The sequence below is a fragment of the Pelodiscus sinensis genome, chromosome 1 (genome assembly GCF_049634645.1).
Source record: "Pelodiscus sinensis isolate JC-2024 chromosome 1, ASM4963464v1, whole genome shotgun sequence".
NCBI classification, from domain to species: Eukaryota; Metazoa; Chordata; order Testudines; family Trionychidae; genus Pelodiscus; species Pelodiscus sinensis.
This window is the reverse complement of record NC_134711.1, coordinates 241,330,067-241,354,027: the sequence shown is the minus strand read 5'-3', so window position 1 is coordinate 241,354,027 and position 23,961 is coordinate 241,330,067. Positions and strand designations below refer to the sequence as shown.

Here is a 23,961-nt window from a genome sequence, read left to right as displayed (position 1 = left end):
TTTTTTAAATGTAGTCCTTCATATTTTAGGTGTAATTAGTACATTTTTAAATTCCACTACAATGAGATTGCAAAATAACTCTAGGGATTTCACACTGGGTGTGTCCAGACTGCAGGGTTTTATCGACAAAAGTGGCTTTGAGCACCTGGCCCAGGGACTGACCACCAAAGGGCATCACTCCCACAACATGGCCTTTTGTCGACAAAACTATAGCTGCTTCTATGCTACGGCCGTGTCCTCTCAACAGTAAGTCGACAGAACGTGGCAGTTTTGTTGAAAGCGGTAAACTTCATTTTACGAGGAAGAATGCCTTTGTCAACAGAGATTTGTTGACAAAAGGGGGTGTGTAGACGCAGGGGAGCCAGTTCTGTCGACAAAAAAGGCCTCCAGGAAGAAGCCCTGGTGGACAGTCTAGCCTTTACAGGTATAGCACCTCTGTGGTTCCTGGCCGCAGCCTCTTAAAGGCACAGGCACACAGACAGGCCTTGCTGTCTATTCGAATTAGGGTGGTAATGTAGGCAACCGGAGTTGCAAATGAAGCCCGGGATTTGAATTTCCCGGGTTTCATTTGCATAAAGCTGGGTGCCGCCATTTTTAAATGTCCGCTAGTGCAGACTCCGTGCCGTGCGGCTACACATGGCACAGACTAGGTAGTTCAGACTAGGCTTCCTATTCCAAACTACCGTTACTCCCCGTTTCACTCTACATTACCACCCTAATTCGAACTAGGGTGGTAGTGTAGACATACCCCTAGTCAGAGCACCCGTGCCAGCCATGACAGCCATGTCCCAGCCTCAAGGACCCCCTCGCCCTTCTCGGGACAGAGACGAGAACCCACCCAGGAGCACCAAAAGGCAGGCACCAGCATGGTCAGGGCCAGAAATCAAAAATCTCCTGGAGCTCTGGTTCCAGGAAGAAGCCCTGCAGGCCCTGCAAACATGCCCGCAGGAATGCAGACATTTATGAGCACCTGGCCCAGGGACTGACCACCAAAGGGCATCACTCCCACACCATGGCACAAGTCAGGGCCAAGGTAAAGGAGCTGTGGCAGGGATATGCCAGGGCCTGGGACCAGAGCTCTCGCTCCGGGGCAGCCTCTGAGACCTGCCCTTACTACCCGGAGTTGGAGCAGATCCTGGGTGGTGGGGAAGCCCAGACTCCAATGTTTGTGGTGGAGTCCGGGTTACCCCACCACATCGTGCACCGACCCCTCCTGAGGGAGGAAGACCAGGCAGGAGAGGCGGGAGAGCTGCACCTGGAGGAGAAGGAGGAGAAGGAGGAGAAGGAGGCAGCAGGGACCCAGACCCCAGAGGCCTTCCAGGTGTCCATGTACATCGGGGAAGGAACATCAGGTGAGTGTTTTGAGGGGTCACCACGCATGGGCAGGTTGGCAGTGTGGGGGGCCAGCTAGCTCCATTGCCACTGTGGGGTCCCTGTGAGGCTTTCAGGCCACTGCCCAACTCACATGCGGTGTCATGTGTAACACCCCTGAGTCTCCTGTCCAAAGGAGGACAGCAGGGGTGCACGCAGATAGTGATTGTCTCCTCTTTTCCTCCACAGCCAGGCCCTCTACCCAACAGGGGAGCACCACACCTGCCCCACCACCATCCCAGAACCGTGGCACCTGCAGGCACTGGCATGTGTACACGGACCTGCTGAGGGAGCACGATGTGGCCCTGCAGCACCTCAACAGCTAGCCCCAGCAGAGGCCAAGTGGCGCACTAGGATGCTGGGTGAGCTGGTCCAGCGGCGCACTGACATCTGTGCCACAATGAGGGAGCTCTTTGCCTTGCCTGCTCCTGTGATGGGCACCGCTCCTCCTGCACACCAGGCCCCAGCTCCCCCTGCTCCTACAGCCCCCCCAGCCCCTTTTCCCCTCAGCCTCCCTTTTACCCCGCCCCCCCAGCCCCTCCAACTCTCCCTTCCCTCCAGCCCTCCCCAGCCCCTCCTGCTTCCGAGCCCTCACAGGCCCAACAGCTGCCCCCTTTCCTGCCCAGGCCAAGACTAGGTCTCACTCCACCTGATCCCAAGGCCGTGGCAATGCCAGGACACAGGAAGGTGGCAGGACCCTGCGATCAGGGAAGCAGCGGCCTACTTGAGCTCCCTTCTCCCATCCAGGTTTTCAGTCCCCTACTACCCCAGTTAAAGGTCATTTCAGTTATATAACAACATCTTTATTTTTGAGTGAAAGATTTACCTTTACACATTTGAACAGTACAAAGAGAATTTTTTTTAAAAAGTTAGCACATTTTCTTTACTGATAGTGTTTCTAATAAAGAGCTAATGTCTATGTACAAAGAAAACTGGGTGTGCATGTATTCTTTATGGGAAGAACATAAGAGTAGTGGAGGGAAAGGTAGGGGTGGACCAGGCCAACCCCCCCATAGGGGAGGCCCTGGGGAGAGTCAGTGGGCTCCTTCTGAGATTCTCTCCCTCAGGGTCTCTCGGATTTGGACATCAGCCTGGTGAGCCTGGTAGATGGCTGCTGAAATGGCCCATCCTTGCCATCAGCACCTGTCCCCCACCTCAGCAGGAAGGCCTCCCTTTTCCTCTCCACCAGGTTATGGAGGACGCAACATGCAGCCACCACATCCAGGATGTTGTGTTCACCCATCTCAAGGTGTGTAAGGAGGCAGCAGAACTTCCCTTTCAGATGTCTGAATGCGCATTCCACCTGGATGCAAGCCTGGCTAAGATGCATGTTGAAAAACTCCTTGCTCGCATCCAGGTGGCCAGGGTAGGGCTTCATGAGCCATGGCATCAGGGGTAGGCTGCGTCAGCCACTGGGTGTGTCTAGACTACATGCCTCTGTCGACGGAGGCATGTAGATTAGACAGATCGGCAGAGGGAAATGAAGCCGTGATTAAAATAATCGCGGCTTCATTTAAATTTAAATGGCTGCCCCGCTCTGCCGATCAGCTGTTTGTCGGCAGATCGGCACAGTCAGGACGCGCCGCGTCGACATAGAAGCCTTTCTTGATCAGCACAGGTATGCCTCGTGAAACCAGGTTTATCTGTGCCGATCAAGAAAGGCTTCTTTGTCAATGCGCCGCGTCCAGACTGCCCCGATCTGCCGACAAACAGCTGATCGGCAGAGCGGGGCAGCCATTTAAATTTAAATGAAGCCGCAATTATTTTAATCACGGCTTCATTTCCCTCTGCCGATCTGTCTAATTTACATGCCTCCATCGACGGAGGCATGTAGTTTAGACGTACCCACTATGTACACTGGCATCTGCACGTCCCCAAGTGCAAGGTGCTGCTGGGGGAAAAATGTTCCTGCCTGCAACCTGTGGTACAGATAGGAGTGCTGGCATATGCGGGCATCATGTGCCCACCCCAACCACCTGACACAAAAATCCATAAAGTGTCCCCATTGGTCTACCATGGCCTGCAGCACCATGGAATAGTAGCCCTTGCAGTTTATAAACTGAGCTGCTCAATGAGGCGGTGCATAGATTGCGAGGGCTCCTCCACAGTTCGGGAATCCAAGGGCGGCAAACCCGGTAATGATGTTGTCCAGGTCCCCGAGACAGATGAACCTCTTCAGCAGCTCCATATTGATGGCCCTCACCACCTGCAACATGAGACAAATAGAGAGACAGAAACCAGGGAGTCAGGTTACCTAAGCGCTTGGGGGAGGGGACCCTTTCCCTCTCCCCCCTCCCAACCCATCCCTCTCTTTGTCAGGAATTGGTTGGAATTGATCCTGCCTAGAGCAGGGGGCTGGACTTGATGACCTTCTGAGGTCTCTTCCAGTTCTATGATTCTAGGATGCCCCCTCCCCTGCATCAGTGCAGGGGTGGCCAAGGAGTGGCCTCCAAGTGCCACTCCATCCCCCACTCCCTGTTGCCCTTGCGTGGCAGTCCCCCTTTCTCAACCCCCTCACTCAGCAGGGCCTGTCCCCTGAAATTGACTTACCTCCATCAAGACAGCCTCGATGGTAGACCTTCCCATGCCAAAATGGTGTCCTATGAAGCGGTAGCTGTCAGGGGTGGCCAGCTCCACAGGACGATTGCGTCCCGCTTCTACAGGGGGATGGTGGGCCGCAGGTGGGTGTCCCAGTGTTCCAGAGCAGGGGCGAGCCAGGCACGCAGCTCCCGGAATGTGACCTTCTACATCTGGAAGTTGCGGAGCCAGTGGTCATCGTCCCAGAGCTGCATGACGAGCCAGTCCCACCAGTCTGAACTCGTCTTGTGCCTCCAAATCTGACTGTCCTCAAAAAAGTTTGGGGGCAAGGGCAGAGCTCCTGCATCCTGGAGAAGGGTCTCCTCGGTGCGTTCTGGGTCCATATGGGTCAGGAGATTCATGACAGAGTCATGCAGATGCAGCAGAAGCTGCAGTATGGCAGCTTGGAGCCATTGCCTGACCAGGGTCAGCTCAGGCTCCATGGCCAAATAAAAGGTGAAAAGCAGAAAAAAACCCTGCAAATAAATTGCTGTGGTGTCCGAGGAAGCAGGGCAACCAGAGCAAGAACTGAAGCAGTTTTGCTTTCCCTCTAGGAGGTAGGCAAGCCAGAAGCAGGAGAAGAGCAATGGCTGTTCAGGGGGATCCCTTTAAGCACGCGTCCCTGCAAAGGGCAGGAAACAGCACCTGGAAATAAAGGCTGCTCCCATGCCCTGCCAGAAGCACTTCTGGGTGTCTTCTTTTGCTGACAGAACATCTGGCAGTCTGGACGCTCTTTTTCAAAAAAGTGGATCAATTTTTCTATCCACATAATATAATCTACACGCTCTTTTTTGACAGAGGCTCTGTCGACAGATACTGTCGACAAAGCGTCTGTCAAAAAAGGCGTGCAGTCTAGACGCAGCCTATGTTGTTTGGTGCCTAGTATAGGAACCCCGACATTAACCAGATTCTCTAAACAAGTCTGGAGGCCTAAAGCTCAATCATTTTCTTCCACTATTTGATCTGAGGAAGTGGGTCTGGCCCACGAAAGCTCATCATCCAATAAACCATCTTGTTAGTCTTTAAAGTGCTGCATAGTCCTGTATTTTGTTTCAGCTACACCAGACTAACACGGCTACATTTCTATCACTATTTCAAAGTAAGTTATTTCAAAATAATAACTCCTGGAAATTGAAACAGAGCACCTACTCTACAAGAAAGCATCGGAATAGCTCAGAATTATTTCAAAAACGTGTCCACACTTATTGGAGCCTGCCTCGGACTTAGAGCCCCCAGAAGCAATCTGGGGAGTGCACCAGCAGGGTGGACACTTCCTGGGGCTGTTTGGTCAGGCAAACTGAGACACGCGATTTCAGGGCCTCCTCCCTATGGCCACATCTCACAAGACACTGCCTCCCCCATCATGGGACATCAAACAGACACCATGTGCTCTGGTTGTCCTTGCAGATGCCACAGCACTTCCAGTAAAGAGCTGGAGTTGCTGCAAAGTAGTGCCAGGCTCATGGGCATTGTGTTGCACCTCCTGTATGGTTTGTCCACACTGCCCACATGTTGCTCAAGCAGAACAATGACCAGCCCCAACCAGAGGACCCCTTCACCAAGGTCCTGGTAGTCCTGCTGCTGAAAAATGTCCCTAAACCCTATGGACACTGCAGGATGCCACTTCTGGTGGAGGGAGAACAGTTCTTACTGGTGGGACTGCATCTTCCTGCAGTGATGGGATGACCAGCAGTAGCTCCAGAACTTCCACATGTGGAAGGCCACCATCCTGGAGCTCTGCGAGTGGCTTGCTCCTGCCCTCAGGCAACAGGACACCCAACTAAGACTTGCAACTCCACTGCAGAAGCTAGGGATGTTAAAGACTAGTCGACTAGTTGACTATCTGATAAACATTTCCTCATAGGATAGTCTTTTGACTAGTCAACTAGTCGATTTCCTCCCTCCCCTGCCTTGCTGCCTTTATAAGATAAGAGACAGCAAAGGGTGGGGGGAAGGGGTACTTCAAAGTGTCAGCACCGTATAATTGTGCAGCTCTGCCTCTTTGAAACCCCAAAGTGGTGTTTCAAGGGGGCAGCCGTTGCACAGCTGATCCGCACCTGGCCCTTTAAAATGCTGCCGCCGCACATTTCAAAGAGGCAGCAGTGGAGCCTGAGGTCAGCTGGGGACTCCCCAGCTGATCCCAGGCTCTGTGCGTCATTTCTACAGAACCCAGGGTCAGTTGGGGAGACCCCAGCTGACCCCAGGTTCTACTGCTGCTCAGAGCCCAGGATCATTTGGGAGTGCCCAGCTAACTCCGGGCTCCATGGCAGCTGCCCCTTTAAAACGCTAGCTGTGCGGCGGCTACCCCTTTAAAACGCCTCTTCTGGCATTTCAAAGGGGCAGCTGCCATGTAGCCCAGGGTCAGCTAGGGAGTCCCAGCTCACCCTGGGCTCCCCGCAGCATTTTCCCAGAACCCAGGATCAGCTGGGGTGTCCCCATCAGACCCCAGGTTCCGCACAGCACTTTCCCAGAACCCGGGCTCTTAGCGGCATGCAGTGTAGAATGGAGCCTGGGGTCAGCGGGGGACTCTGAGTTCTCCACTGACCCTTGGCTCCATGGCTTTGAAATGCACAAGAGCCAGTTCATGGACATCAACATTGGGTGAGGCCTGCATATTCCGGAACTCCTGCCTGTTCCAGAAGATGCCCTCTGGCACTTTTTCCCCAACTGCACCATCAGGGTCGGGGATGTTGACATGCCCATCGTGATCCTGGTTGATGCAGCCTTGCTGCTTGCTCCCCTGGATGATGAAACCCTATGTGGGCAGTCTGGACCTTACCAAGGAGAACTTCAATGCCAGGCTCAGCAGGTGCCACGTGGTTGTGGAGCATTCACTCAGCTGCTTGTTCTAGGAGTCTCCATACCTGCTTGGACCTCAGCAAGCTAACCATCCCCTTAAGGGTGATGGCTTGCTGTGTGCTCCACAACTTTTGTGAGAGCAAGGGGAAGATTTTCCTGCCATGGTGGGGGCAGAGGCTGAATGGCTGGTCAGGGCTTATGAGCAGCCGGACATCAGTGCCATCAAGAGAGCACATCAAGGGGCTGTGCTCATCTGGGAGGTCTTGAGGGACAGTTACAGCCAAGGCCATGTGTGAGACTTTTCCTTGTGCCTTTCCACAAGGGGCCCCAGTATTGTCCCTGTCCTCCCACACTTCTCTCCTCCCTTGCTTTCCTTTCCCACTTTATCCCTAGACGGGGTACTTTCCTGCAGGGTAACAGATGTTGCAGGGGAGCATTTCTATACCCATGTCCTGAGGACAAGCAGGCATGGAAAGGTGATGGGCAGTCCAGTCTGAAGAGTGGAGGGTGACTGAAGAGTGGACACTGAAGCGGGGTTAAGGATGGCCAGAAGCAGTGCCGGCAGGGCATCAGAGGAGGACTTAGAGCGTGGAGATGCTGTCTCAGGCTAGCTCTCCTGCCCTAGACGGCCACTTTCCTGTGCCTAGTGCAGAGGTCGTGGACGAGGTCCACGATGTCCGCACTAGACCAGGCGGGTGCCCACCTCTTGCGGTCCCGGGCAAGCTTCCGGGAGCCGCCAGCCTGGTCCCGGAAAGAGGGGGAGGGCTGGGGGGCATCGGGTGGCTGGCTCGAGCCATGCCAGGTGCAGGGTCTGCTAGCTGGGTGCTGGCAGGGTTGCACCTGGCATGGGCACCGCAGCCAGCCCGTGCCCCTTTAAGGGGTCCGGGGCCGGGAGGGGGGCAGTAGAGTTTCCCTGGTGCTGGCCAGAGTGGCCACCAGGGAAAGCTGGGGAGGGCTAGCCTCCCACTAGTTCGAATTAAGTGGCAACACACCCCTTAATTCTAACTAGTAAGTTCGAACTAGGCTTAGTCCTCATAGAATGAGGTTTACCTAGTTCGAACTAAGCGCTCCGCTAGTTCGAATTAAGTTCGAACTAGCGGAGCGCTAGTGTAGCGCCTTTCAAAGTTAATTCGAACTAACGTCCATTAGTTCGAATTAACTTTGTAGTGTAGACATACCCTTACTTATGCTCTACTGCTGGCGATGGCACTGCTTTCAGAACTGGGTGCTTGGTCACCAAATGCCACTCTACTAAATCTTCTCATGCCCCCCCTGGCCAAGCTTCTTCTGAAAGATGTTTCTGCACTCCTTTGTACAGACTAATTCAGAAGAAACTTTTATATTGGAAGCTGCAGCTGTTGTGTAAGGATGTGGGATGTGGCATCACAAGCCAAAAAAGTCATCCTCCTTTTTGGGATGTGGGATGCTGGGTTACAAGGATGAATGGGGTGTGATGGATGGTGGCTAATGTTAGGCTCTGGTTTCTGCTCTTGGAGATATTTCAAATATAAATAAAATAATCCAATACATTAGGAGGTTTTTTTTCCTTAAAACAGCAACATCACTTTCTGAGTGGGCACTTCCTTTCCCATATCAGACCTCTTTTGTTAGTTAGAAGGGCAGAGGTAAGTTATAATTCAAGGTCAACAATAAGTAAACAAATACCTCCACTGCATCAGAAAGTGTAGGGGAGAGAAAGAAAAAGAATAATCCCCATGTTTTAACACTACAGAAATAAGATATATCATCTAACAAGCATGCCTCAATCACTACACAATGATAGATGTATTGTGTTTCTTTTTCATGCATGTATTGGCTTATCTTTTTGTAGCCTGAAGTTTCAGTGAAAATGAATAGTCTGATTCTGTAGCTACTCAGCATGAAGGACTTGCATTCATCAATCTAATCAATTTTAGGTATTTATATGCACCGGTCGAGGCATGGATCAATGAGATTCCACACATTGCGCAACCACAGAGAATCAGGCCCATTAGGTCTGAGTTGTTATGGTGGTTTCGGTGTCCTGTAAAGAAGTAGTTTCAAATTTTATTCTAAATTGGGCTGCTATAGTTGGACACGAATTAGATAAAAAATGATATTGTAAATAAAGAAACAACTAGGGTTTGCATTAAATGCTGACTCTGTTTTCCATGAACAGATACAGAAACTGCTTACAGCTAGACCCCAATATGTATGACCTTATGCAATGGAAGATGTGCTGCCGTTATAGCACACAGAGGTTCAACCAGAGTGTTATGAGAGTTTTGTTTGTTTTTTTTAATATAAGGGTGGATCAAACCTTAAAAATATGACAGAGAATACACAAGGGTGTTGTTTACAATAGAAATAAATTAGGTGAACAAAGTGCAAATTAATACAAAATTCATACATTGTCTCTTTTCTGAAAAAATGCTTATGTATATTCACTTTGTGGTGAGGGTAGTAAGTTTCGAAGCAGGTAATTACATTGCATTAATTTGACTGCTTGAGACTTTTATCAACCCCTCAGATCACTTGCTTTCTCCTACGTGTTTCATTATGAATTCCTAGACAGTGTTCATTATTCACTTTGTGTAGTTTGACAGGATTTTGGTTGCTTAGTATTTCAGATTAGCCAGCCTGACAATATAAAATATAAGTAGGAATTGTATAATAGAAGCAGCAATTTGTACATTTCCAGAAAGTGATTTCAAACGGAACTATGCTATCAAAATACATTTAAATAACATGTAAGGCATTTCAAAAACACAAACAATAAACACATTTCCTTTTGTAAATGACTATGTATGTTTCCCATAGGAAAATAAAAAGGTTGGGAATTTCATCATTCACAAATAAACACATTTTCTTCAGTGGGATTACTCACAGAGTAAGGTGTAATTCATGTGACAGAGGCTAATAGATGTGACTTGGGTTTGGGTTTTTTGTTTTTGCTTCCTCTTAATAACACACTCTGTCCATAGATCTCAAATAAAGCCACTGTTAGTATTTAATCTTTTCATTCCTGCAAAATATAAATTGTTGTGCAGCAAAGTATATGGATAAAATTATTCTGATGTGATGTTGTAGCACCTGATCCTGGAAATTGCTGAGTATCTATTTATAGATGCTGAGAACCTTTCCACCTATTGGGGTTAATAATGGCAGCTGAGGTGCTCTGTATCTTCAATAGGGCAATCAAAGCCCTGCAGAATAGGACCCATAATCCCCTATTTTTCAAATCACATAACTTCGGGAAGTTGTGCTATAGCAAAGTTAATATTGGCATTTTGCACTAAGTGAGGTAATAGTTCTGTCAAATCCAAAGCACAAATCAAAATGGATATTGTTGTATTGAATAATTGACACTATTAATGGTCCTCTTTGCTAGATTTACAAAGAATGAAACTGTAGGGAAACCGGTGATAATACATGTCAAGGATCCTATTTCTTTTATGTTTCATTATGTTTTTGCGTGCTCTGTACTAATGCTTTTAGAGAAAATTATGCCTGATGATGGTAGTTATTCTTCAGGGATGTTTTCATAGTTGTTATAGTAACTGATAATTCTACTGTATTTATTTAGACCAGGGTGGGGAAATTTTTTTGAGTAGGGAGCTGCTTATCCACAGAAACTCAATCGGGGGCCGCACACAAGTGAAAAGCAGAAAAAAACCTCTTCTCTGTGGCCCCTGAATGAGGAAAAAGACACTCCCCATATTCCCCTCACACACCGGAGCCTAGGGGGCCCAGCCTAGTCAATTTTATGTGTTCCATGCACACAGGCAGGCAGCCAGGGGACTGGAGCACCAGTGCAGGTTCCCCCATGTTAGGTGTGGGCCCTGAGCCTTGGGGGCCAGATCTAGGCAAGCCATGTGCTGGCCCCTGGGCCTGAGGTTCCACACCTCTGATTTAAGCTGTGGTTAATGGTTATGGTTAATGATTATACTAAGCTAGTGGTTAATGATTATACTCAGCTAGTCATTCATGTCAAATTTAAACAGTTTAGGAAAAACACTTCTCAGAATTACTTGCATTTATTATTTTCAGATATACACAGCTATGAAAATTTCATTTAGATAAAATATTTGCTCTTCCTATCAAAATACATTTTACATTATCAGTTGCTCAACATAAGTGTTACTACTTAAAGGGGTTTTTGGGAAAAGTGTTTTCTCTTTGGGTATGTCTACACTACCCTCCTAGTTTGAACTAGGAGGGTAATGTAGCATACCGCACTTGCAAATGAAGCCCGGGATTTGAATTTCCCAGGCTTCATTTGCATAAGCGGGGCGCCGCCATTTTTAAATCCCCACTCGTTCGAACCCCTCATTCCACTAGGAAGCCTAGTTTGAACTACCTTGTTCGTGCTCTGACAGTAGGATATGGACAGTGGATGATACGGAGATCAGCAACCTGTTACTGGCTTTGGCAGTTACAAAGCAGCAGTAGAGGGTACAGAGCTACTTTTAGACTAGTAGAAACCAGCACTGATTGGTGGAACCACATAGTCATGCAGGTGTGGTATGAAGATCAGTAACTACAGAATTTTAGGATGCATAAAGCAACCTTCCTGGAGTTGTGTGCTCAGCTGGCTGTGAACCTGCGGCACAAGGACACATGAATGAGAACTGCCCTCTTGGTAGAGGAGTATGTGAGAATTGCTACGGGTCAATTGCAAATCAGTTTGGAGTGTGGGAATCTACTGTTGGTACTGTACTGATACAAGTGTACAGGGTAATATATTATATTCTGCTACCGAGGACTGTGACAGTGGGAAATGTGCATGACATAGTGGTTGGCTTTGCAGACATGGAATTTCCCAATTGTGTGTGTGTGGGGGGGACAATAGATGGTGCACACATTCCAATTTTAGGGTCATTCCACCTTTCCATTGAGTACAACAACAGGAAGGGACACTTCTCGATGGTGCTTCAGGCACTTGTAGATCACAGTGGGCATTTCACAGATATCAACATGATGTGGTCTGGGAAGGTGCATGACACACACATCTTCAGGAACACTGGCCTGTACAGAAAGGTGCAGATTGGGATTTCCTTTCCAGACCACAAGATTACCAGGGGTGATGTGGAAATTCCCATTGCAATCCTGGGAGACCTGATTTATCCATAGCAGCTCTGGCTGATGAAACTCTACACAGGGTAATGGGACAGCAATAAGGAGTATTTTAACAATAGGTTGATAAGCTTCACAAAGGCCTGTTTGTCCTTTTGGTTTTTCAGCTCCCTTTCCAAGTGTTGTTCCTGAGGTTTTCATTCACCTGCTTTTTGATCTGGCACTTCACAAACCAAATCCTCCTTGTTTTTTCGAGGATATTTCCTTATCTGTTGCAAGTTCTTTAACATGGTGCACAGGGGGTCCCAAAGTTTCCATTCAGCACAATGCACAAAAAGGAATCTGTTAACATCGAGTCCTACATGGTGACATTTCACTGACAAACCACTTTTTCAACCTTTCCACTCACTTTCCTACTGACTCTTGCAAGGAATGCATCTTGGCAAGCACTGTAATCATGGTGAGTGAGGGAGTTGGGGTGGCTGGCGGCTGTGTATACGGACAAAAGAAATTCCATCTGTGGCCAAAAAATTCCCTTTGCCAGAACATAATTCTAATTATGCCACACTTCTCTACAGGCACCTTGGCAAAGAAACCAGGGCATAACTTCTCCAAGCTTGGAGCTTTTGCCGTGCTCCATATGCATCTATGTTCTGCTTTGATTTCTGCACAAGTGATTGGTATGGGCTAGTGTCCTACAGTGGGGGAGGGAACAAAGCAGCACTGCCATGAATTTTAGGCAGAAAATGTACAAATATCTTTCTAAATGATTTGATAGTCTCTCTTCAAGATTCCATTGATATCACAGTCAGCATGAACATGCTGCTCAGCCATACGGACTAGCTACACAGGGATATGAATAGCTCACAGAAATACAGCCAGCCTCTTTTCCATGCCCTCGGCCCTCCACTCCACAAGCCACTGCCACTTAGCCACTTTTCGGGGACCAGGTGCATGCAGGGTGTCAGTCAGTATGGAGAACAGTTCTTGGCTGCCAGACACACTCTGCATCCTTGAGGGGATCCCTTGGTCCTCATCTACTTCAACCTCCTCTTCTACAATTTCATCCTTTGAGTTAGTTCCTCTGTGCACTGTTTCTGTGCCCTCTGAAGCATCCATGGGGCTCTTGCTGGTGGTGTTGGGGTCACTGCTATGGATAGTGTCCAGCTCCTTATAGAAACAGCAGGGCTTTGATGAAGCACCAAAGCATTGCTTCATGGACCTTGTGAAAAGCTTGTCTGAGTTCTTCAATCTTTGCTCTGCACTGCGGCGTATCCCACTCACATCCCTTTTCACACAAGATTAGAGAAATGTGCCTGCACATATCCCACTTCTTACTAGTTACAGTTGCATCTGGACAGACTTCTGTCCCCATACTCTTATCAGATCTATCATCTCTGTGGCGGTCCAAGTGGGGGAATGTTTGGTGCAATGGTCAGGCATGGGCAACTAGGAAGACACCATGAGATGACTGTACACTGAGCCAGCACATGGGTTGGCGGAGAGGGTCCCCAGGGGGTCTCAGGCATCAGGAAATGGGATTTAAATTTCATGGAGATTGCAACAGGGCAGGGTGGGAAACTGGTCACATGGCTATATGGCAGCGGAATTCAAATTGATGATCAGAGTGTGACTGGGAATGCTGGGACAATTCCTGGGGGCCAGAGTCTGTGACAAAATGCCGTGAGGTGTCCATACTTCATGTTTGTTAACGACACACATTGGGGAAAATAAAAAAATCTATTGTGGAGCTGGAAGTTTTTTGTTGACAAAAATCGCCTTTTTTCATACAAAAGTCACATTGCAGTGTGAATTTTTACACGGTTTTGTCGTCAAAAGGCACTTTTCCTTGACAAAACTTGCCAATGTAGACAAAGCCTGAGCCACCTGGTACTGGACTCCATGATAATACTAGTATTTTTCCACTGACCAGGTATAGGACAAAACTGGATGACAAAGGATTCCCACCATATGCAAAAAACTATTTAAGGCAGGGAGTGACATTTTCAGGGGTCAGTCCTTCACAGAGCCTGCACCCTAGATTACTACTGTAAACATCTAAGAAACAAAGGATTGAACTGGACAGAAGAACTGAGCCCAGTGTAGAGCATTTGCTAGCTTGTAAAATGAGTATCTAGATTCTTAAGCTGCTAAGTGCAGCGTGCCTACAAAAATCTCTGTAGTCTGCCTAAAACCACATTTACGGTGAGAATTTGCTACTTGTAATCAATTTTTTTTTTTTAGTATATTAAGCTTAGATTCTGTTTTTTATCTATTTGCTATTGCTTATAATCACTTACAATCTATCTTTTATAGTTAATAAACTTATTCTCTTTTGCTTAAAACCACTCTGTGGAAATCATAAGGGGGACGGAGAAGAAAACTGTTGCATATCTTCCTCCAAACTGAGGGAGTGGGTGAATTTCATGAGCTTATGCTATATAGTTTTCTGTGCAGTGCAAACGCAGTACAGAATAACCTTGAGTTTACCCTGTAGAGCAGGGATGGGCAATAACACAGTGGCTGTTAACCAGGGTTAGCCCTTGGTGGGCCACTGCCCCTATATTTACCTGCATGACCTAGCACTGGCGATCACAGCTCCAGTTGGCCGTGGATTGCCGTTCTGGACACAGGGAGCAGTACAGAACAGGGCACTGCTTCCCACCATTCCCATTGGCTGGAAACTGTCATTTGTGGCCATCAAGAGCTGCAATACTTGTGGCTGTGCAGGTAAACATAGCAGTGGGGATTCGCCAGGACTAACCCAACAGAACAGATCTGGCCCATGGCTAGTATTTGCCCACCCCTGCTCTAGAGGATTGTGGTCACTTGAGTAAGTGGGCATTTCCTTAGCTGAGCCTTCCCATGAGCAGCTGATCTCAGCAGCTGTGTGTATAGATGAAGGTGGATATAATTCTTTTTTGTGTGTCTGCTGTCCAGCAGATTCATCAGCTGAAGCAGGTTTTGCTCAGACGGTTTTGGGGGAAATATGTGGGGGGAAGCTATAGTTTAGACTGAGGTGAGGAACTATGACCTGTGGGCCAGATCCAGACAGCTGCTTAATTTCATCCAGCCTGTGACAAGTCTCTGCGCTGTAGACTGGAAGCCCCAAGTCTCAGTGCAACCCTGCAGGGCTGGAGCCATGAAGCTAGAGTTGGCTCCACACATCTCCTGGAATGGTCAGCATGTCCCTGTGGCTCCTAGACGATCAGGGAAGCTCCATGTGCTACCACAAGCTCCAAGCTCTCATTAGCCAGGAACTGCAGCCAATAGGAGCTGTGCAGGCAATGCCTGTAGATGAGGACAGTACACACGGTGCAGTAACCCCTGGCCATATGGCGGCTGCTTCTGGGAGTAGCACAGAGCCAGGACAGGCAGGAAGTCTGCCTTAGCCCTGCTGTACTACCAACCATGAGCTGTGCCTTGAACCACCAGCCCCAACCCTGAGCCCTCTCCTGTTCCCCAGCCCTCTCAACCTCAGTCCCACCTGAAAGCCTGCACCCCCATCTGGAGCCCTAACCCCGTCTGGTAACCCACCCCATGCTCCAGCCTGGAGCCCCCTCCAATACCCTGAATTCCTCATTTCTGGCCCCACCCCAAGCTTCTGTGCCCTCCTGAGGGGCTGAAATTGACTTTTTTCTGTAGGTCAATAGCCCTTGATTGAAAAATATATATATACTCCACCTGTTGTTAACATGAATTCCAAAGAAAATCCAGTTTTCTGCTCCACTGGTAAAGCACATTTAGGCTTTTTGTTTCTTGCCTGTGTGGTAATATTTTGATGGTATATCTTAGAACACTGAAACCTCACTGCTTGGGGTTGCCAACAATCCCTTATTACAAGGGATATTCCTTATTTTTTCATCTCTGTTTCACAAGATCAGGAGCTGTTGAATGCTGCAAAAAGCCTCAAGAAATATTCCTGGGCTACGTCTAGACTGGCATGATTTTCCGCAAATGCTTTTAATGGAAAACTTTTCCGTTAAAAGCATTTGCTGAAAAGAGCATCTAGATTGGCACGGACTTTTGCCCAAATGGGTGCAGCATAGTATTTCCACAAGAAGCACTGATTTCTTACATGAGATCGTCAGTGTTCTTGTGGGAATTCAAGCGGACAGTGTAGATAGCTGGCAAGTTTTTCCGCAAAAGAAGCTGCTTTTATGGAAAAACTTGCCAGTCTAGACACAGCCCTGGTGAATATAGGTGCATACTGCTGAATACATAATACTAATAATAATAATACTAATAATTAAATAAATAATCATAAATATCAGGAAGTAGGGGTGCTAAGAAAAAAATTCCCTATTTTTTAAATGCAATGTAGACAACCCTAAACAGTAATTTGAATGTCAAATGAGGTAGTATTGTTATCCTATAGATGCAATCCTATACTCCACCTGAAGCAAACAATAGTATTTAATCACTGATTGAGCAGAGTTTAAACATTGTTGGGACTATGGCAGTTGTATAGACAGGGCTAGATTGGAATTAGATATGTATTTTTAGTACCCATGAGGCATTGGCTTCTATTCTTCCCTTAAATATTTACCCATGGTTTCCGTTCGCTTCAGTGGGAGTCAAACAGGTGGGTGTGAGGGCAGAACTGGGCCTTTAAGTCTTTTAGAAACAAACTGGCTAGACAAATTACCTTATGTAACCCAAACACAACTATATTTAAACTGTGTATAAATGGATTTGTGTAATGTTGGCTTGGCTCGTGCAGATAGGCGCTCAGTCAGTGAGATGTTATCAGCACCCACTCATGCTAGTGCTGTGGATGATTGCCTAGTCTTATTACCATAATCTGGATCCAAATTTGGGGAAGCCCCAATTTGCATATTAATGATGCAATAGACTTTGTCATTGCTTTAAGGTCTCATGTGTCCTGCAGCAAGGAGTGTTTTGGTCCAGATGTTTGTTTTATTTAGGGCTGGATTCAGCAAACTGCACACAGCTCACAAGAAGAGGTGGTGAAGTGTCACAGCCAGGAAGACAGAATCCTCTGTGAGCATCCCCTGCTCCCCCTCCCCATAACATAGGAATTGCTCACCCCTGCTACTCTCTTTCACCAGACAGTTTTCTGGCCAGTCTACAGGAGCTTACCTGGAGCATGATGCTCTGGAAATCAATCTCCTGGGGTTCTATTTAGTGGTAAAGACTCAATAAATCAACCACTGATGGCATCACCATTAATCCTGCAGTAAGTTAAGCTATGGTATTTACATAGCTGGAGTTGCATATCTTAGTTTGACTTTCTCTGAACACAGGGACAACAAATATGTCTGGCCCTTGTGCATGCCACACAAAGCTGGGTGGGATGGCTCCTTAATTCAGACATGTCAAAACAGTGTAAAAAAAAAATAAGCCATGGCATTTTCAAGGAAGTAGAGATGAGAAATGGGGTGGTTGTGTGTATTTTATTTTTTCCAATTATTTGAAAATGGTCAAATGAATTAGTTTCAAATTCACACATAATTTACCCTGACTTTAAATATTTTATGGTAAATTTGATGTAGGTGCTGATTTTTCTATTTGAACTATACCTAGGGGGAAATTGACTGTTTTTATAGTCATGATGAAAGACCTATAACTACACAGTTACAAATGGTGATGTTAAAATAGCAGGTTAATAGAAGAAAACAGAAATATACACACACACACACACACAATTTTGCTGCATGTACACCACACAGCTGTTCACCATACACTTGGAGGTGAATAGCATAGCTTGGCTAACATGTTACCATGTTGCAGAGTTGCTATGGCAATATTAAACCAATGAATAAACCACATCACAGAGACACTGAGGTGAGTAAGTGTGAAATTGATTCAGTTGAACACAGGACTATGTGGAAGCTAAATTTGTCAGGATAATATTTCTGGTAGGAAATTGTATTTCTTTGTACATTGTTTCTTACTTTCAAGATCTTACTAGAAAATATTTCTTTAAAATTAAATGCATTTGAGTTAAATGGCACTGGAGGAATTTTTTCCCTCAGTATAAACTCTATAATATTTTTCAACTGTCACTTATTTCAACATATGTAAGGCATTTAAGACATGTAAATATATATAGTATTGAACATATTCAAATGTATCATTTTCTGGCAATGCTTTCTATGTAGATATTTGAAAGAAATATTGTTTACCATGATTTGTTAATAACATAAAATCTAGATGAAATAAAGTAACTAGACAATGAGTTGTGAAATAGGAGCTTTTTTCTGCCATCAGCTGCAAGCTAATATTTGCAAAAGTTTTATTTGAACTGTATGTACTAGTCTTAAACTTGATGATATCTAAATGTGAATGAGCAGTGATGTGATATAAAATTTCCCAAGTGCAGGTTTAAAAAAACCAGGTTTATATTTAGCACACTGAAAGGCAAATCTCTCTTTATACATTGATCATCTTGAGGCTGAATGTGTGTTTCAATGCACTATGCTATGATCTTTGTATGACTGATAGTATTTAGCACATTTCAGGACAGAATCCCTTTTAAAAATATTTTTGAAATATCCTGCAAAAAGATTGATTAAAATATTGCACATAAGTTGTGTTACCAGCAGGACAATTCAGTTAAGTATGGACAAGGAAATAAATAGCAGACAAGCACCCTTTTGATTAGTTCTTTTTCTAATTTAGCTTAATGCATTTGGCACATCAAAAGGTGATAAAGACTTTGTCTTGGGGAAAGTGCTGATGCAAATGGATTGCAAGGACAGAATTTCTGTTTGAAGAGGACTTTTTATTGTTTTCAAGTTGAATACTATTTTCTTGTGTAAAGGATAATTAAATCTGTTTTAGAACATATTTTTGGACTGTCAGTGCTAACTGAGGCTGGGAAGAGCATTTGTAAATGGTTCACTGTTGTAGTTCTTGGTAAATGGTTAATGTTCCATCTTGCTTGGAAAAAGCTGATACTGTGGCTGTGCTTTGCTGTCTTGTCATTTTCTTCTTTTATTGTCAGTGTGTATTTTGTGTACCCAATGATTTTTTCTGCAAATGTTAGCAAGAAGAAAATAAATTTGGAGAAGATTAATACTAAATGAGGCAACACTGCATTAAAAATATTTAAAACTTGGTCTGGTCTTATCAAGTACAACCAATAAGATGAGGATTAAATTAGTTAGTCTGAAATGCTAGCATGTTATATACCACGCCAGCTGTGCTAGTGGTCTTGTTCCTTACTTAATTCAACTCATAAACAGAATATTGCAATTTGTATATAGAACAGAAACCAATATTTGCTTGCTTTTACTCTCCTAGAATAGATTTTAGAAAGCAATATTTGCCAGATTATTGGCAAAGAACTTGATGATTGAGCATGTTTTATAGTAGAATGGTACATTGAGTCTATCTAACAGACACAGAATATAGACTTCATCTTTACTGTTACGTTAACTGATTTTTGTGTGTGGGTTTCTTTGGGGTTGAGATTTGAATAAAAGTAAAACCTTCCCATAATGTTTGTCCAAATCACATTCTTAACAGTCTTCTAAATTTTCAGAAATTTTCCTGACCCCCTTTGCTGGAGTGGAGCTCAGATACAGTGGCTACATCTAGACTGCAAGCTTCTTTCAGAAGAAGCTTTTCCAGAAGAGATCTTCCAGAAAAACTTTTTTTGAAAGAGAGCGCCTACACAGCAACAGTGCAACGAAAAAGCTATGTGATTTTTTGAAAGATAGCGTTCACATTCATTGAACGCTATCTCGCATTTCAGTTGTTGTTACTGTGGATGGAGTGGCCACCAGGACACTTGTGCTTCTTTCAAAAAAACACTCTCTTCCTCATCTACACATGCCTTTTTCTGAAAAAGGCTTCTTCCTCATAGAAAGAGGTTTATTGCTGTCGGAAAAACCCCTTCATTCTTTCGACTTTATGTCGAAAGAACGCAATAGCAGTGTAGACATAAGTGTAGTTTTCCAGAAAAATAGTTGTTTGTGTCGACAAAACTCTATAGTGTAGACGAGATCTGAATAATTTTGAGGATCTAGACCTCTGTTCCTAAAGACATATTAGTAGGTTTGAAAGGATTAGATTTTTATTGGTAAATTTCAGTATACAATACACGACAAAACCAATGAAAAATATTTCCATCAATAATAATCTAAATATACAGCTAGGCAAAGTAAGAAAAACGATGCTCAAGAACGTATCAGTCTTTAATTTAAGGCTGTTTACTTTGTATATTTTAACATGCTGACAATTTATGTTTTAACAGTTAAAGCTTTATTTTTTAACATCTGTTGTCATTAATTATTGTCTGACCCCCACAATTTCCCATAATGGAGCGGGGCCAGGAGCCGGCGTGTAATCATTACAGCAACCAATAAGTTCATGCTTAAAAGAAGGCTCCCTGCATGCTCCGGCTCCTGAGGAGCTGGCTGCCATCCTGTGTTGCTGCCTCTGTATCAGTGCCAACAGCATGGGGCAGCTGCTGGCTCCCTTAAAAGCCGGCTCCCAGCATGCACTAGTTCCTGAGGAGCAGACTGCTGCCCAGTGCTGCAGGCCCTGCAATATAAAGCTTATACTGCAGAGCCTGCAGTGCAATCAGACCGCTGGGTGTGGGGCCGGCAGCCAGGAGCCTTCTCCTGGTGTGCACTGACTACTGGCTCTGCCCCTGGGAGCTGGCTGCACTGCAGGCTCTGCAGTATAAATCTTACACTGCAGAGCCCTCAGCGTGTAATCATGTACCTGATAAGATTTTTGGTGGTTACACTAATTAATCAATTACACTAATTACACTAATTAATTAATCTTGATTAATTAATCAAGCCGCTTTTTCGAAATTTCTCCGTGCAGTCTAGACGCTCTCTTTCAAAAGACGCTCTTTCGAAAGATGCTTTTGAAAGAGGCTTTTTCGAAAGAAGCCTGCAGTCTAGACATAGCCTGGGATACTGACATCTGAAGGCTGACAGGCTAAATTATAGGTTTGGGGCTCACGGCTGCTCCCCTCACCAAGGTGTCAGGCAGATACCAGCTCTGAGCTGGGCTCCACCCCACCCTGACAACCCTGTGAAACCTCTCCACCCTTCAGTACTGACAGCCCAGCTGTGAGCTGGGGTGGGATCTGTTTCACAAAATGGAGCCTACAGGGACTGAAACGGACAGGAATGTTTCATGACTGCTATTATTTCACATTTCAGCTCCAGCTATAAGTCCATGGTGGGCTCACTGCTGAAGGTCCAAGCTCCTACGGAAGAAGAATTAGAGTGTAGGCACTGACATAATTAGATCAACATAAGCTGCATTACATTGACATAACTCTGTAATATAGACCAAGCCGCTGAGCCACATCCACTCTTCCAAACCTATTTAGACCCTCAGCTTGGAGCATTCAAGTGAATGGGAGATTTGCCATTGACTTTAGTGCAGGGTCAAGATCTTACAATGGATGTAATGTATTAGCACTGTTGTCAAGGCTGATTCCCCACTTTGACACAATGAATGCAGAAGTGGGGGTCTGCCAAAGTACCCCAAAACCTTATCATTCCAGTTTTTGCTATAAAACTTCCCCCCAAAATCCTAAAAACCTAGATCTGGGGGATAAAAATCCTCTGCCACCATCAAGTGTTTTTGAACCAACAAACAGGGGTGGACATTTGAAACCAACCTTAGGGCACCCCAAGCTCTTTTCCCCAAAGAGCTTGAAAGAGTAAATACAAATTGTAGTCTGTGGCTGCTATCCCCTAGTCAGAGGCATGCAGATCCCACAGATAGATTTTCCAGGACACAGAACTGAACCAATACCAGGTTAATAAAAAAGAACAAACTTTTATTATCAAAACAATACTTCTGTTGCAAGCATAATGAGTAGATGGAAAAAGTCACCAATTAATATACTCATGGAGACTCCCATGGGCCAAAACTTAGTTAGAAAAGAGAGGAAAACCCATTTCTACAAGCACAGACATCAGATCCAAAGTCCCACAACAGAAAACAATAAAACCCAACGGATTTATCTAAACTTTACCCTACTTACACATTGTGAAGAGTCTTTTTTTAGGCTGTTTCTAGACTGCAGTGTTTTTTTGAAAAAAGTAGCCTTTTTTTGAAAAAACTTCACCTGCGTCTAGACCACAGCCGTGTTCTTTCGAAATTAAATCGAAAGAACGTGGCTTTTCTTTCGATGGCGGTAATCCTCATTTCGCGAGGAATAATGCCTTTTTTCGAAAGTGCTCTTTTGAAAAAAGGCGCTATGTAATGCAAAGTGTGCTTTTTCGAAAGAGAGCATCCAGACTGCCTGGGTGCTCTCTTTCGAAAAAGCAGCTTGGTTTTTCGAAAGTACTGATTGTAGTCTAGATGCTCTTTTTTGAAAGAAGCTTTTTCGAAAGTATCTTTCGAAAAAGCCTCTTTCGAAAGAGGATTGCAGTCTAGACGTAGCCTTTGAGAGAGACATGTCTTCTGTCTCCCTCAATATCTGGAGCAAACTGGCCCGGAGACAAAAGAAGGAAAACCCCAAAATTCCTTTGTCTCAGTTTGAAATCCCTATCTGCATTTCTATTGGCTAAATGCTACCTGGCTAGGTACAGAGACATAGTTAACCCCTTATTCCCCAGGCTGCTGGCCATCCCTCATGACCATGACAACTGTACACTGTGGTCCTTCCCAATCTTGTAAAACAGAAAGAGCTATGTGATCATTCCTAAACAACCCCCACATTATGGCAAGAACTGATGTTGATCCTTCAGTAGTTTTCAGTGTAGCCTTTTAGAGTTTACTCTAAATCAGTGACCCAGCATGGTAGCAGAGGACCTTTTGTTCTCTTTTGAATCATATTTAAAAGAGAGATCTTGATAGCTTGCTTTGGTTAAAATTACAGTGGTGTTTTTTGTAACAATGGTAGTTTTAACCCTGCTGTCCTGAACAAATCTGAATTAATGTAATTACATTCTTCCTAATTGCTTTCCTCATACTTTTTCAGTTGGATACAGCAGACTGCACTTCTTGCCTTTTACTGTTATGTAGTGCTGTTCTGTGGTATTAAGCACTTATTATGCTCTACTTTGTTGGACGGTGATGTGATTAAACTTGCCTCTCAGGGTGTTGCAGGACTTAAATACTTGTGGCCAAATTTTGTGGTTCTGAATTGAACAAATATCCCATTGGGAGCACTACATAATTCAGGTCCACAGATAATTTACAAAATATTTTAAGAATATGGTATGAAAGATGCATTAGAACTATATTATATTTATTGACATTAGAACTCTTTAGACATGTTATCAGGGATGGGGTAAAATCCTATTTTAACTCTTAAGGGAAATGTTAACCTTCATAAGGCTAAAGTCAATTTGTGTAACAGGGCTTTGAAGATGTATTTTTGCTTCATTAGTAAAAAATGTCAGATACAGGCAGTCCCCGGGTTACGTACAAGATAGGGACTGTAGGTTTGTTCTTAAGTTGAAGTTGTATGTAAGTCGGAACTGGTACATATTGTAGGGGAAACTCTAGCCAAACATTTTTCCAGAGCTCAGTTTTATTCTCCCACACCTCACTTCCCTCAGTCCTTTATTCTCAAGCTGAGGTGTCTGCTGAGAAAAGCCGATCCGCGTCTCCCTGGTCTGCTGCGGGGGGGGAGGGGGGGCTAGCTTTGCATCTCCCTGGTCTCCTGGGGGGGAAGCAGCTAGTGCAGAGTTACCTCACCCCGTTTGTAAGTAGGGATCCGATGTAGTCGGATCCATGTAACCCGGAGACTGCCTGTATATTTTGAAGAATTCATCTTAAGTACAGTATATGTTTTTCTCTGTGTTAGTAAATCACAGAGCATTCTGACAGTGGTAAAAAATTGCTCACAAATATACATATTTAGATCCATCAACAAAAATGATTAAAGGTCTAGAAAACGTGACTTATGAAAACGTGACTGAAAGAATTGGGCTTGTTTACTTTAGAAAAGAAGACTGAGAGGGGCCATGGTAGCAGTTTTCAAGTATTTAAAAGGAGGAGAGAGAAAAATTGTTCTCCTTGGCCTCGATGATAGGACAAGTAGCAATGGGCTTAAATTGCAGCAAGGGAGATTTAGGTTGGACATTAGAAAAAACTTCCTAACTGTCAGGGTGGTTAAACACAGGAATAAATTGCTTGGAAAAGTTGTGGAATCTCCATCATTGGAGATATATAAGAGCAGGTTGGATAGACATCTATCAGGGATGA

At 45.2% G+C, this 23,961-nt stretch overlaps 1 protein-coding gene across 2 annotated transcripts in view; it reads left to right on the top strand.

The window, feature by feature from the left end:
• Window positions 1-23,961, top strand: part of MYO16 (myosin XVI) — a 517,195-nt gene that overhangs the window by 28,945 nt on the left and 464,289 nt on the right. The window contains exon 1 of one of the 2 annotated variants that reach the window (XM_075918625.1): window positions 17,643-17,684. The exons of the other annotated variant lie outside the window; for it this stretch is intronic. The gene's annotated coding sequence lies outside the window, so the exon portion shown is untranslated. Of the gene's footprint in view, window positions 1-17,642; window positions 17,685-23,961 lie in introns of those variants that run through there. 2 annotated transcript variants of the gene reach the window in all.